This window comes from Tamandua tetradactyla, chromosome 4 (genome assembly GCF_023851605.1).
Source record: "Tamandua tetradactyla isolate mTamTet1 chromosome 4, mTamTet1.pri, whole genome shotgun sequence".
In the NCBI taxonomy this organism is placed as follows: domain Eukaryota; kingdom Metazoa; phylum Chordata; class Mammalia; order Pilosa; family Myrmecophagidae; genus Tamandua; species Tamandua tetradactyla.
In genome coordinates, this window is record NC_135330.1 from 48,768,188 (window position 1) to 48,779,925 (window position 11,738).

The window sequence follows — 11,738 nt, forward strand, 5'->3', positions numbered from 1 at the left end:
TAGCAGCCTCTTTCCTCTTTCTTTAGTTAAGAATCTTGAAGGAGTTGTCCATATTTGCTTTTTCATGTCCTTAATTCTCCAGTAACTTCTCAGCTATTGCAATCTGGGCTTCACCATTGCTCCATGGAAACTGTTCTCACCCAGTGACACCTTTGTTATTAAATCTAGTTGATACTTCTCAATATCTTACTTGCCCTCTTTAAAACATTTGGCACCAATGACCAAGCCCTCATTTTTCCCTTCTCTTCCATGACATCCAGGTTTTCTTCCTGCCTCTCTAGAAGTTCCATCTAGGTCTTCTTCCATTACTTACCCCTTAATATTAATATTCTTCAAGATTCTGCACTGGGATTTCTCTATTCTCACCCTAAAACTTCTTTCTAAATTATCTCTTCTAATCTCATAACTACAGTTATCAACTATAAATTAATGGCTCAAAAGCTATACCTCCAGTCCAATTTTCTTTCTTTATTCCAAATTCTATATCGAATCACCTACTGGATGTCTTGGCCAAGATGACCTATGAACGCCCCAAAATCAACATCTTTCCTCATGTCCCATCTCACAAATTTATTTTTCCTATATTCCTTTTCTGAAATGATGTCGCCACCATCCATCCATTTACCTAAGCCAAATACATGTGTGTCTTCCTAGATTTCTGCCTGTCCTTAGCTCCCCACTTATACACAATCATCAACTCTTTTTAATTCTGCTATTTGTAGTATCTCTTCAAATGGTATAATTCCATCCGACCCCACTACTCTTGATAACAGGTACATAATTTTTCTCTGTACCCTGATTCTTATTCTCAAGAAAGGTTTCCCTGAACTTCCTCTCCCAAACTAGTTTCCCCTTTACACATTCTTATATTAGCCTACACTACTCACTCACAGTACTCATCATAAGTATAAAAAACTGATTATGTAAATGGCTGTTTGTCATTTGTATCTCTCAAAAAAGTAAGCTTCTTGAGGGAAGAAAACACTGATAATATATATAGAATGAAAAAATGGATGAATCCTTCTTAAATTCATTTTCCACACAGCTACCAGGCTTAACTTCCTAGTACACAAATAGGGACATGTCACTCCATTGCATAAAAGCCTTCAATGGGTTCCTACCACCTTTAGCAATTGACTCTATGTTCAAACATTTCTGCATCACATCCAGGTCCCTATAGCCTGGCATACTTACCTCTCCAGTTTTATTCTTTATGATGATCGCTCAATATCATTACTCTCCCTCAACCTTACTTCAGGTAAATTTTTTTATACCTTAGAAATTTAAAGAGAAAAATATTTTATCATGCTCAAATTTTAAAAAGTAAATTAATTAAATGATTAAATAAAGCAGTAAGACTTTTCTCAAATAAGCACTCTAAATTACTAAATTGCTTGGGAAACTTCTTTATTAAAGAAAATAAGGACAGGTGCATGGTGGTTCCGTGGTTAGAATGCCCACCTTTCATGCAGGAGACCAGGGCTTGATTCCTGGACCAGGCACCACCACCACCCCCAAGAAAAAGGACGCTCCAAGGTGAGTTAGCATAAAGTGTAGAATGATTACACAAATTCTAAGCCAGAGTTATTTACCTGACATTACTCATTTTGAACATCAGACACTTAAGGAGAGTAAGGTCCATTTGTTTAGCTCCAAGGTGAGTTAGCATAAAGTGTAGAATGATTACACAAATTCTAAGCCAGAGTTATTTACCTGACATTACTCATTTTGAACATCAGACACTTAAGGAGAGTAAGGTCCATTTGTTTAGCTCCAAGGTGAGTTAGCATAAAGTGTAGAATGATTACACAAATTCTAAGCCAGAGTTATTTACCTGACATTACTCATTTTGAACATCAGACACTTAAGGAGAGTAAGGTCCATTTGTTTAGCCATATATATACCAATACGTGGAGGACTTCATGAGAATATGAAAGAACTTATTGAAAATAAATGAACCAACTCTAAAATGAGAATTATTTAAAATGTGTACTATACTTATATGTAGGTAGCATCTTCCTACCTCCTCCCACCCCCTCACTCCTGATCTCTAATTAGCCCACAGAGACTGAGAAAGAGACAGCTTTTGACGAATAATTTAATCAAGCCATTGCATAAGGGTAACTTCAAAACTTCCATTTGTCAGTGTAGCTAAAAGATGACCTTGGTCAAATCACATAACATTTCAAGCTCCATCGTTCTCATCTTCATCTTTTTCTCTCCCTCGCGTGGTTATGAGAATTAAAAGGAAATAGTAAATGGTCATCTTCTTATTAATAAGTGCACACAATTTTAAACGGTGGGGGATGCATTAGTAAATGGAATATTTGATATAATATCAGTTACATCATGGGAAAAGAATTTGACTTGCAAATTATGTGACAGTAAGAAAATATTTTTCTTCTTTTTTAAGAGTTTAATCTTTCTTAAAAGGAGTGTGTGTGTTTTGTGGGGAAAGGAGTCTGATTCAACAGCTCCTTGTCAGACAACTTTAAGAAGAGAAATGTACAGCTCACCCTGGTGGGAAACCTTTAAATGAAAGCAGTCTTAGAGTGTCTGATACATGCTGGAGGAACATGGGGTCAAGGTCTCCATCTGGTACAATCACCCTCACTCCCAAAAGCTCTGAGGACTCAGCACCAATGTCCACCAATGACTGTCCTGTTTGTGTCCTAATGAATGTCATTCTGAACTGATTAATTCAGATTTGGCTAAAGATATTGCTGAGGAGAGAGGGGTGAATCCCAAGGGAAGGTCAATCCTCATGAGCAAAGATGGAATTACCCAAAAAGTATGTGGAGAATCACAGGCAGGATTTAGAAGGTGATACACTTGAAAATGGTCCAAACCCGAAGACAGAAAGAAAAAGGGTTGGCGACAACTATAAAGCCACTCCCCTGTGACAGATTTAATTTGCTAAGTGCTTTTACTTTGAACCATGAGGAAAAGCCACATTTCAAAAGAGTTTGTTTTTTTTTCTTATCCTACATTATAATTTCCATTAGTCATGTCAACTCCTCAGTAAAATCTCATATGCCTTTGAAGAGAACAAAGGGACAGAAAGGTAAAAAGAAGTATGACTTGGCCTGCAATTTCTTCTTTTTGGTCCTCATAGGAGTAAAGCTGCAACCTCTCAGGAGAACTGGCTTAGGAATGAAGAGCAAGGAGGAGAAATTTGACCCATGGTGGAGTTGGGGGTGGCCAACATGATCTGTAGAACCGTCGATAAATGGACATTTTGAGAATGGATATCACACATTCTTCCTTTTGACCCTTTTATAACATCATGAGAGGCCCGTCAAAGGGAAAGGAAAACTGACACCTGAATTACAGCAGTTATATTGAATGAATTTTAAAGCTGTTTGCCTCGAGCTATTCTGTCAAGAATTTGTCTGTGCTGAGATACTGAAATCTTGCTCTGTGCAGGTGGGTCTTGTTAACTCCCTGGGAGTGACTGTGTAATCTTCTGTGTTCCTCTCATTGTAAGGATCTCATTCACTATCTGTACTCTTCTGGATATCTGGCTTCTGAAAGCAGGATTAGCATTCTTTGATCTGACCCCTTTGTTCTTTTGTTTACTATACAATGGCAAACATTAAAAGTTCTCTGGCCAAAGGAGACAGTTCCTGCCTGGAGTCTAATGCAAAAATATAACTGACATTTGTATAGTCCATTAAAAGCGCTTCCCACAGCAGTCTCTGCAGTAAGCGCTGTGGTGCACGACCCACACATCCATCCTCCAGGACTGAAGCCTCACTCCCCCTACTCTCATCAGTGTTGTCAGCTGAGGGCTCAGAGCTGCAGCCCACCCCCAAAACTGCCCTCGGATGAGGAAGCTTCCTTGACCGAGTTTATTCCCCTCCCCACCCCAGAGCAGCATGCATCTAATGGCCAGTCGGTATTGGGGGACAAGGACCTGGCCCTTTTGCCTCAATTTAGGAAAACTCTGAAAGGCTGCCCAGCTTCAGAGCCTCCTATAGGATGGGCTGTGGTCTCAGTTGCAATCACATGGCTAGTCAGCTTTTTCCTCCACTCAAGCCTGCCTTCCTTCCTTTCTTACGGGTGCATTTCCTGAGAGCTCTACCTAATGAACTTTCTGCACACAACCATCACTTCAGAGTCTATTTCCAGGGTACCTCATCTAATTACTAATACCATTAAAGTTTCATGATCCTTTTATTTCCAATATTTTATGGATTACATTCGAAGCCAATCACATTACTACTCTTATGGTGACTATTCAAGCACAGAAACAGAAATTAATAATGGAGGATGGATTCTGCCATTATGAGAACTAATTATGTCTAATTCATAAATATTGAAATCTTGCTCTTAATGATCAGACTATTTTACATTTATTCATTTCAGTGTACTGATGCGTGCTTAGGAAATATTGATTAGATGGAAGAGTGTACTACCTGATTCAAATTCCATTGAGTTCTGATTATTTCATTTATCCTAATTTTAGAGCAAAGAATTTCTGAATAATTTGAAAAAATTAAAAAAAAACTTGCCCATAACTCAGCTTTGTTTGTAGTTTCTTATAACTTTAGGTTCAACGTTATCTATGAAGGTTTTTTTTTTAAATCTCAGGAGATACTTCAAGTAGATTATGATTTTGCCTGTCTAGCATCCTTCCTGAGGAGAACCTCCTTAGCCCTTCTCCTTGTAGTTCGGATGGGCTGTCAGTCATGATGCTTCCCCATCCACAGGGGAGAGCAGTGGCCAAAAGTGACCATTGAGTGCCTCATCTCTATGCCACAGTGATTGGTCCAGAGGTTAGTTTATGATCTAAGTAGGACTAATCAGATTCTTCCCTGGGGTCTGCATTTTAGGGGAGGAAAAGGATAGAGCCTTGAAGATTTCTGTAGCCCTCTTTCCCATCGTGACATTAATGAACAAATGAAGCCAGTTCCCAGAAAAAAGCAGAGCTGAAAGATGATATCATTTAAGTCCCTGTTTACAGTCAAGGAATTCAGTCTACCTGTTGCACTTTCCAGTTATATAAGTCAATAAATTCTATTTCACTTGAGCTAGGGTGAGTTGAATTTCTGACCCTTAAAAAGAGGCCTAACACAAAATTTTATATCACCACCCTGCAGTTACCATCCCGAGCACTCAATTTTCCAGCATCTTTTCTCTTAGAACAACGGTGAGGGCCACTACATTCCACACTCAACTAGACTTCCTCTAACTTCTCATTCTTCTTTAGCTATTTCCTCCATTTAGCCCTAGCTCCTGAGATTTCTAGCCAGCCAGCCCCTACATTTATTCATAAAGCACTACTTGACAATTCCTCTGCAAATATAATTTACTGCTTTCTCACATGGACCAGTTTCTAATCAAGAGATTTAAGTCCTTGTGTGCTACCTTTTCTTTAACTTAATAATCTGTCTGTGTCAAGATGAAGTTTTGGATTGTGAAGCAGCAGCCAAAGTGCTGTGGTCTCCCTGATGGCAGTTTTCTCAAATTGCTGATGAAATTGCTTAAGTGAAAATAGTCTCCATAGTGCTAAGTTTGCAAACCCAAATCTACTGAGGCAGCAAAAATAGCATGCTTTATTAATATAGTGCAGGGAAGTCAGTTGTAGGATAATTAATTGTGGAAAACTGCCATGCAAGTGTTTAATAAAGAAGCATTCCAAAGATTCTGTTAAGACTGGCTTTTTATGCTGTTTTAAATGTGTTCCAAGAATCACAGTGGCCTGATTTTCTCATCAACAAATGATTTTTGCAGCTCTAGAGTAAAATTATTCTGCGAATGAAAAGCCATGACTTGGGGTATAAAGCAGGTTTAAATTGACATTCAACCCATCTCATAACTGCTGACATTTTCGCAGGTGCTCAAGTGGTGTAAATGAGGAGGCTAAAATAGAAACAGAAGCAGAATACACACAGTAAGTTCTCTTTGCCTAGGGAAGCCATATAACTTTATATAAAACATGATTTTTATCCGATTTGCATAAGCAATTCTCAGTTATAGAATCACAGGATGTTAGAATTGAGAAGCACAAAATAGATGATCTAGTGCAATTCCTTGATACTGAGGCTCATACAGATGAAATAATTCACCCAAGATTTCACAGCTAATGAATGACACAGCCAGAAAATATATCCCAGTTGGTCTGGAGCTATAACTCTTAGGTTTGCTCCAACCTCTAGCTGTGTTTTACTGGAAAGAGAACTAGATCTAGGGTCTGAGGACCAATACCTAAGTCCTGACCTTGTCATTTTCTAGGTTTGACCTTGGTCAAATCACATAACATTTCAAGCTCCATCGTTCTCATCTTCATCTTTTTCTCTCCCTCACGTGGTTATGAGAATTAAATGGATTAATTTTTTTAAAAGTACTTTGTAAACAGTAAATCATTTTGCATGTATGAGGTATAATAAATATAATCAAAGTGTAACAGTGTTTTTTTTAAAGCAGACCACAATAACCATCAGCAACTTCCCTCGCATCACACAGGACTCATTTTTCTACAAGTATTCTCCCCAGAGAGAGACTCTCTGCAACTGGCTTACATCCCAAAGGACAGCAGGGGAAAAGGATTTATGGAGGTTGAGTGTATCAGGTTATTGTGCCTATTAAACAAAGATAGAGTGAATTTGGCAGACTCTGTCACTTAGGATGCCTTTGACCACAAAGTGTCTGAAACAATAAAGGTAGGTCAGCTCCAGTGATGAAATGTCAGGGTCCCAGCTCAGCTTCCATGAAATCCTCTTGTCTCTGCCCTGTTATATGGGTTGACTTTATCCTTAGTCAGTAGCAAGACGGCTGCAGCATTTCTAAATGGCTATTTTATATCCACATAAGATAAATTTCAGAGGTTGAAAAGATTCTTCTAGTCTTGTCTGCTTTTCCAGATGCCCCCGCAGACCTCTCCTCATACCCCTTTGGCCTGAAACAAATACCTTGAACCTACTATGAATGGCTTAGAATAATCAGAGTATATTTGCCTGAATAGGAGATGAAGCTATCTTTCCCTTATAAAGAGGTTGTATGGAGAAAGGGTAAGAATCTGACTTTTTATTAATACTAATTCAGTTTCCAAATTGTCAGTGGAGATGCTACCTAGAAATTAAATCAGTTTGAGTTTTGTCAGCATTCTGTTTCTTTGTTGTATGTTACTTTGCTCCTGTGGTATTCGAGTGAGTAGCCATTTTGGAAGACAGAATAGCAAGTTACAAATAATTATGGTAAGTTTAATTAAAAAAACAAATTTCCAGGAACCTACAAAAAAAAAATACCGCAAGTTTGAAAGTTGGAGGAAAGCAGTTATCTGAGATAGAATGAATGACATCAGCTGGGCCCCAGGATGGCATAGGAAAAGTGACTGAACACACTAGCAAGGCCAAACAGAAAGCAGGAAATTAAAGAACATTTTAAAGAAACTGTGAAAGTCAAAGGAAGCATGCTTGAGAGACAGATTTGGTTACTGGGGTGCCAATCTATGACAATTAGTAAGGGAGTTGAGTAGGATTATTTGCAGATACCTAATTTTCAGTATCCAAATGTAGAGATATCTACAGAAGTATGAAGTTTAATCACTTCTTTAAAACATTTCTGTCTTTGACCTTTTTTAAAAAATTAAATTTTCCAAATATTCAAAACCAATTCTGTTTCATTGTAATTCATCTTTATGGATCATTTCATGTATAATAGCAAATAGAAAAGGCTTCTCTAACTTATTATCAGAAATAAAATACCTCACATTTCTATATTGTAGGTTTCTTGAATACCCAGAAAATTCAATCACATTGTTTATTCTACTCAAGTGATATTGGATCTGAAGGGAATTTTTAATGCAATTTTATAGAGATATATTCACATACCATATAACCATCCAAAGCATACAAGCGGTGATTCACAGTATCATCACACAGCTGTGTATTCATTATCACAATCAATTTCTGAATATTTTCATTACTCAAAAAAAAATACATATAAGACTAAGAATAGGGTGCATGGGTGGTTCAGTGGTAGAATGCTCGCCTTCCATGCAGGAGACCCAGGTTCAATTCCCAGACCATGCACTGCCCCCTCACAAAAAAAAAAAAAAAAAAGAATAAAAATAAAAATAAAAATGAAAAAAATACCCAAAACATCCCATGCCCCTTATCCCCCATTATCATTCATTTGTTTTTGGTCGTTAGTTTTTTACTTATCTGTTCATACACTGGATAAAGGGAACATCAGACACAACGTTCTCACAATCACACAGTCACACTGTAAAAGCTTTATGATTATACAGTTGTCTTCAAGAATCAAGGGTATGATTCCTGAAGACAATTGTATAATATAGCTTTTACACTGACTGTGTAATCGTGAAAACCTTGTGTCTGATGCTCCTGTTATCCAGTGTATGGACAGATGAGTAAAAAAAAAAAAATGGATAAAAATAAATAAATAATGGGAGACAAGGGGTAAAATAAATTGCGTAGATTGAAATTCTAGTGGTCAATGAAAGGGAGGGATAAGGGGTATGGAATGTATGAGATTTTTTTCTTTTTTCTTTTTTTTTTTTCTGGAGTGATACAAATGATCTAAAAATGATCATGGTGATGAATACACAACTATGTGATGAAATTGTGAACCAATGATTGTATACTAGGTATGGACTGTATTTGTGTGAAGATTTGTCAATAAAAATATTTTAAAAGAATCAAAGCTACTAGAGTATAGCTCAACAGTTTCAGGTATCTCCTTATAGCTATTCTAATCCACTAAAAACTAAAAAGGGATATCCATATAATGCATAAGAATAAAACTCCAGAATGGTCTTTCAACTCTATTTGAAATCTCTCAGCCACTGAAACTTTATTTTGTTTCATTTATTTTACCCCTTTTGGTCAAGAAACCTTTCTCAATCTCACAATGCCAGGTCCAGGCTCATCCCTAGTAGTCATTTCCCACATTGCCAGGGAGATTTACACCCCTGGGAATTATGTCTCAAGTAGAGTGGAGGACAGTGAGCTCACCTGCCAAGTTAGCTTTGAGAGTTGGCCACAACCGAGCAACAAAAGAGGTTCTCTGATGGTGACTCAGGCATAATTTTGTGTAGGCTCAGCTTCTCCTTTGCAGGAATAAGTTTTGTAAGAGCAAGCCCCCAGATTGAGGGCTTGGTCTATTAAACTAGTAGTACTCAATGCTTGTGAGACTATCAAGAATTCTCCAGGTGGGAAAGTTTAATATTTCCACATTTTCCCCCAGTCCCTCAAGGGAGCTTTGCAAATAGTTTCTTATGCTCTGCCCAAATTACTCTGGGATGTATCGGAGCATCACACTAACCTATACAAACCAACAAGATCTCACTCCTTATTCATGATTCCATGAATTATTATGTTCAAATAAACTGACCATACAAGATAAATTGGATAGTGTATTGCAGACAATATAAGCTTTGCACCAAATAAACCTCTCCTCCTTTGGTCTCACACAGAAGTTTAAGTCTTAAAATTCAGTCGATATCGTCCTTTACCCTTTAGTCTGCTTTACTTGTAGTCCTATAGAGATCTGCTCATTTGTATCTCTAATTGAAGTCTGATCTTTTCAGCTTTTTTAATGGGGGTAATGCTGACTGAAAGGAATTTAATATGTTTTCTTTACATCCAATATGTCACAAGATGGCAGCTTTTTGTTTCTCTTTGAAGCACTCTGAACTGTATGTTTCATCCATATTCAAACAAAGAGATGTGAGTGACTTCTTATGCTATTTTATAGAAGATTTGTTTCTTTGTTGCAGCCTTAGTGTTTAGGGTCATCCGATATGTTTGGCTTTGCAATCTTATTTCTTCTCACCTTACTCTCACCCCAACTCAAGTTACCATAAAAGAAAACTGAAGTCACTTTCTCAGCCAAGAGACTAGAGAGATGATTGCATAATTGGCAAAATAGTCAAGTGACCACAAATGCTTTGAGACAGGACAAGCGTACCTGAATCTATTTTTGGATGGTGAAACTCTCACAATCGTTGGCAATGTGAGCAGTCATGAGTTTATAATCTCAGCTCAGTGCAAACTGAGGCAGTTGCTTTAATTTGTTTCTATGGTTTCAAATTACTGGAGATACAGTTTATAGGAACACGTCCTTCTACAACTCTGGTTGCAACACCTCCCTCTCCAGCTTGCTTTAAGAAATAATAACACAAAACCAGCAATTCTGATTTTCTGAGGTTTGTTTTAAAGCATTGCTTTAAGAAAATAATCCCTTTACGTGTTTGAGGGCTTGATATTTCTTTGATTAGGATAGAGAAAGAAAAAGAATGTGAGTTGGGTTGATGAAATATCTACGTGCAGGGGTGCAAGGGTAGTTCAGTAGCAGAATTCTCACCTGCCATGTGGAAGACCTGGCTTTCATTCCCAGCCCATGCATTTCAAATAATAATAATAATTCAACAAATAGTGCTGCAATAATGGGATAGTCACATACGAAAAGAATGAAAAGTGACCCCCACCATACAGTATACAAGAAAAAAAAGAAAAGAAATACCTAAGTGCCAAGAGGAAAAATGTGAATCTTTAATTTTAAAAAGATGCATTCAGGCCTCCTTTTATATATCTGGCTGATCTCCATAGTCAATACCTTATCATGGCTGATATTTAATGTTCTAGTGCTGGTTTGAATCTGCCATGTACCCCAGAAAAACCATGTTCTTCTAATCCATCCCTATTGGAGCAGACCTTTTATGGGTAGGACCTTTTGATTAGGTTGTTTCAGTGAAAATGTGACCCAGCCCATTCAAGGTGGGTTTTAATCCCTTCATTAGAGTCCTTGGTGAGAAGATAAAAGGCCAAGACATTTTGGAGAGAACTCAGAGAAAGAAAATAACTCAAGAGAATCCAGAAGGACCCACAGGAGCTGAGAGAGCCATTTTGAAATCAGAATCCAGGAGAGAAGAACCAGCAGATATTGCCATGTGCTTTTCCATATGACAGAGGAACCCTGGATGCCTGCAGCCTTTTCTCAGAGAAGGTATCTCCCTTTTGATACCTTAATTGAGACATTTTCATGGCCCTAGAACTATAAATTTATAACCTAATAAATCCCCTTTGTAAAAGCCAATCCATTTCTGGTATATTGCATTCCAGCAGCTTTAGCACATTGGAACAGTTCTCATCGTGCCTGCTCTAATCTTTTGCTAGAATGCTAGACAAGAAAAAAAAGAGACTGTGAAGGCCACCAAATAAAAGAGAAACAGAAAGGAAAGAGAAAACAGGAAAGTGTGATGCCAAAAATGAAAACAGTGAAGCGTGAATCAGCATAGTATTACATGGGGAAATAGAAGTGGCATTTCAAGAAAGAATTGATGTGTATAGTCCTGAGAAGGAAGACAGAGCAGATTATGAAAGGCCTCACAATACCACTTAAAAAAAAATCTTGAACTTCTCCCTGTATATAAAGGGGACCCAGTAAAAGGTTTTAATAGTAGGGAAAGGTAAAAGTAGAATAATTTAGAGACCATTCAGTTAAAACTTTAATTTTACAGATAGGAAATCTAAGTCCCAGACAATTAAGATTGCTCTCCAATGCCACACTGCTGGCTAGTGGCAGTCGGGAATAGACATCTGGACTTGTGAGTTTCACTTTATTGTTCTTTCCATCATATTAAACCGGATAATACAGTCCCTAATCTGAAGTAGCTTGCCCTGTAAGCATACCAGTTAAGATGCATAACCCTCAAATAATTAGATAATTATTCTAAGGGTATATATAATAACTGAAGGCATAGATCACCC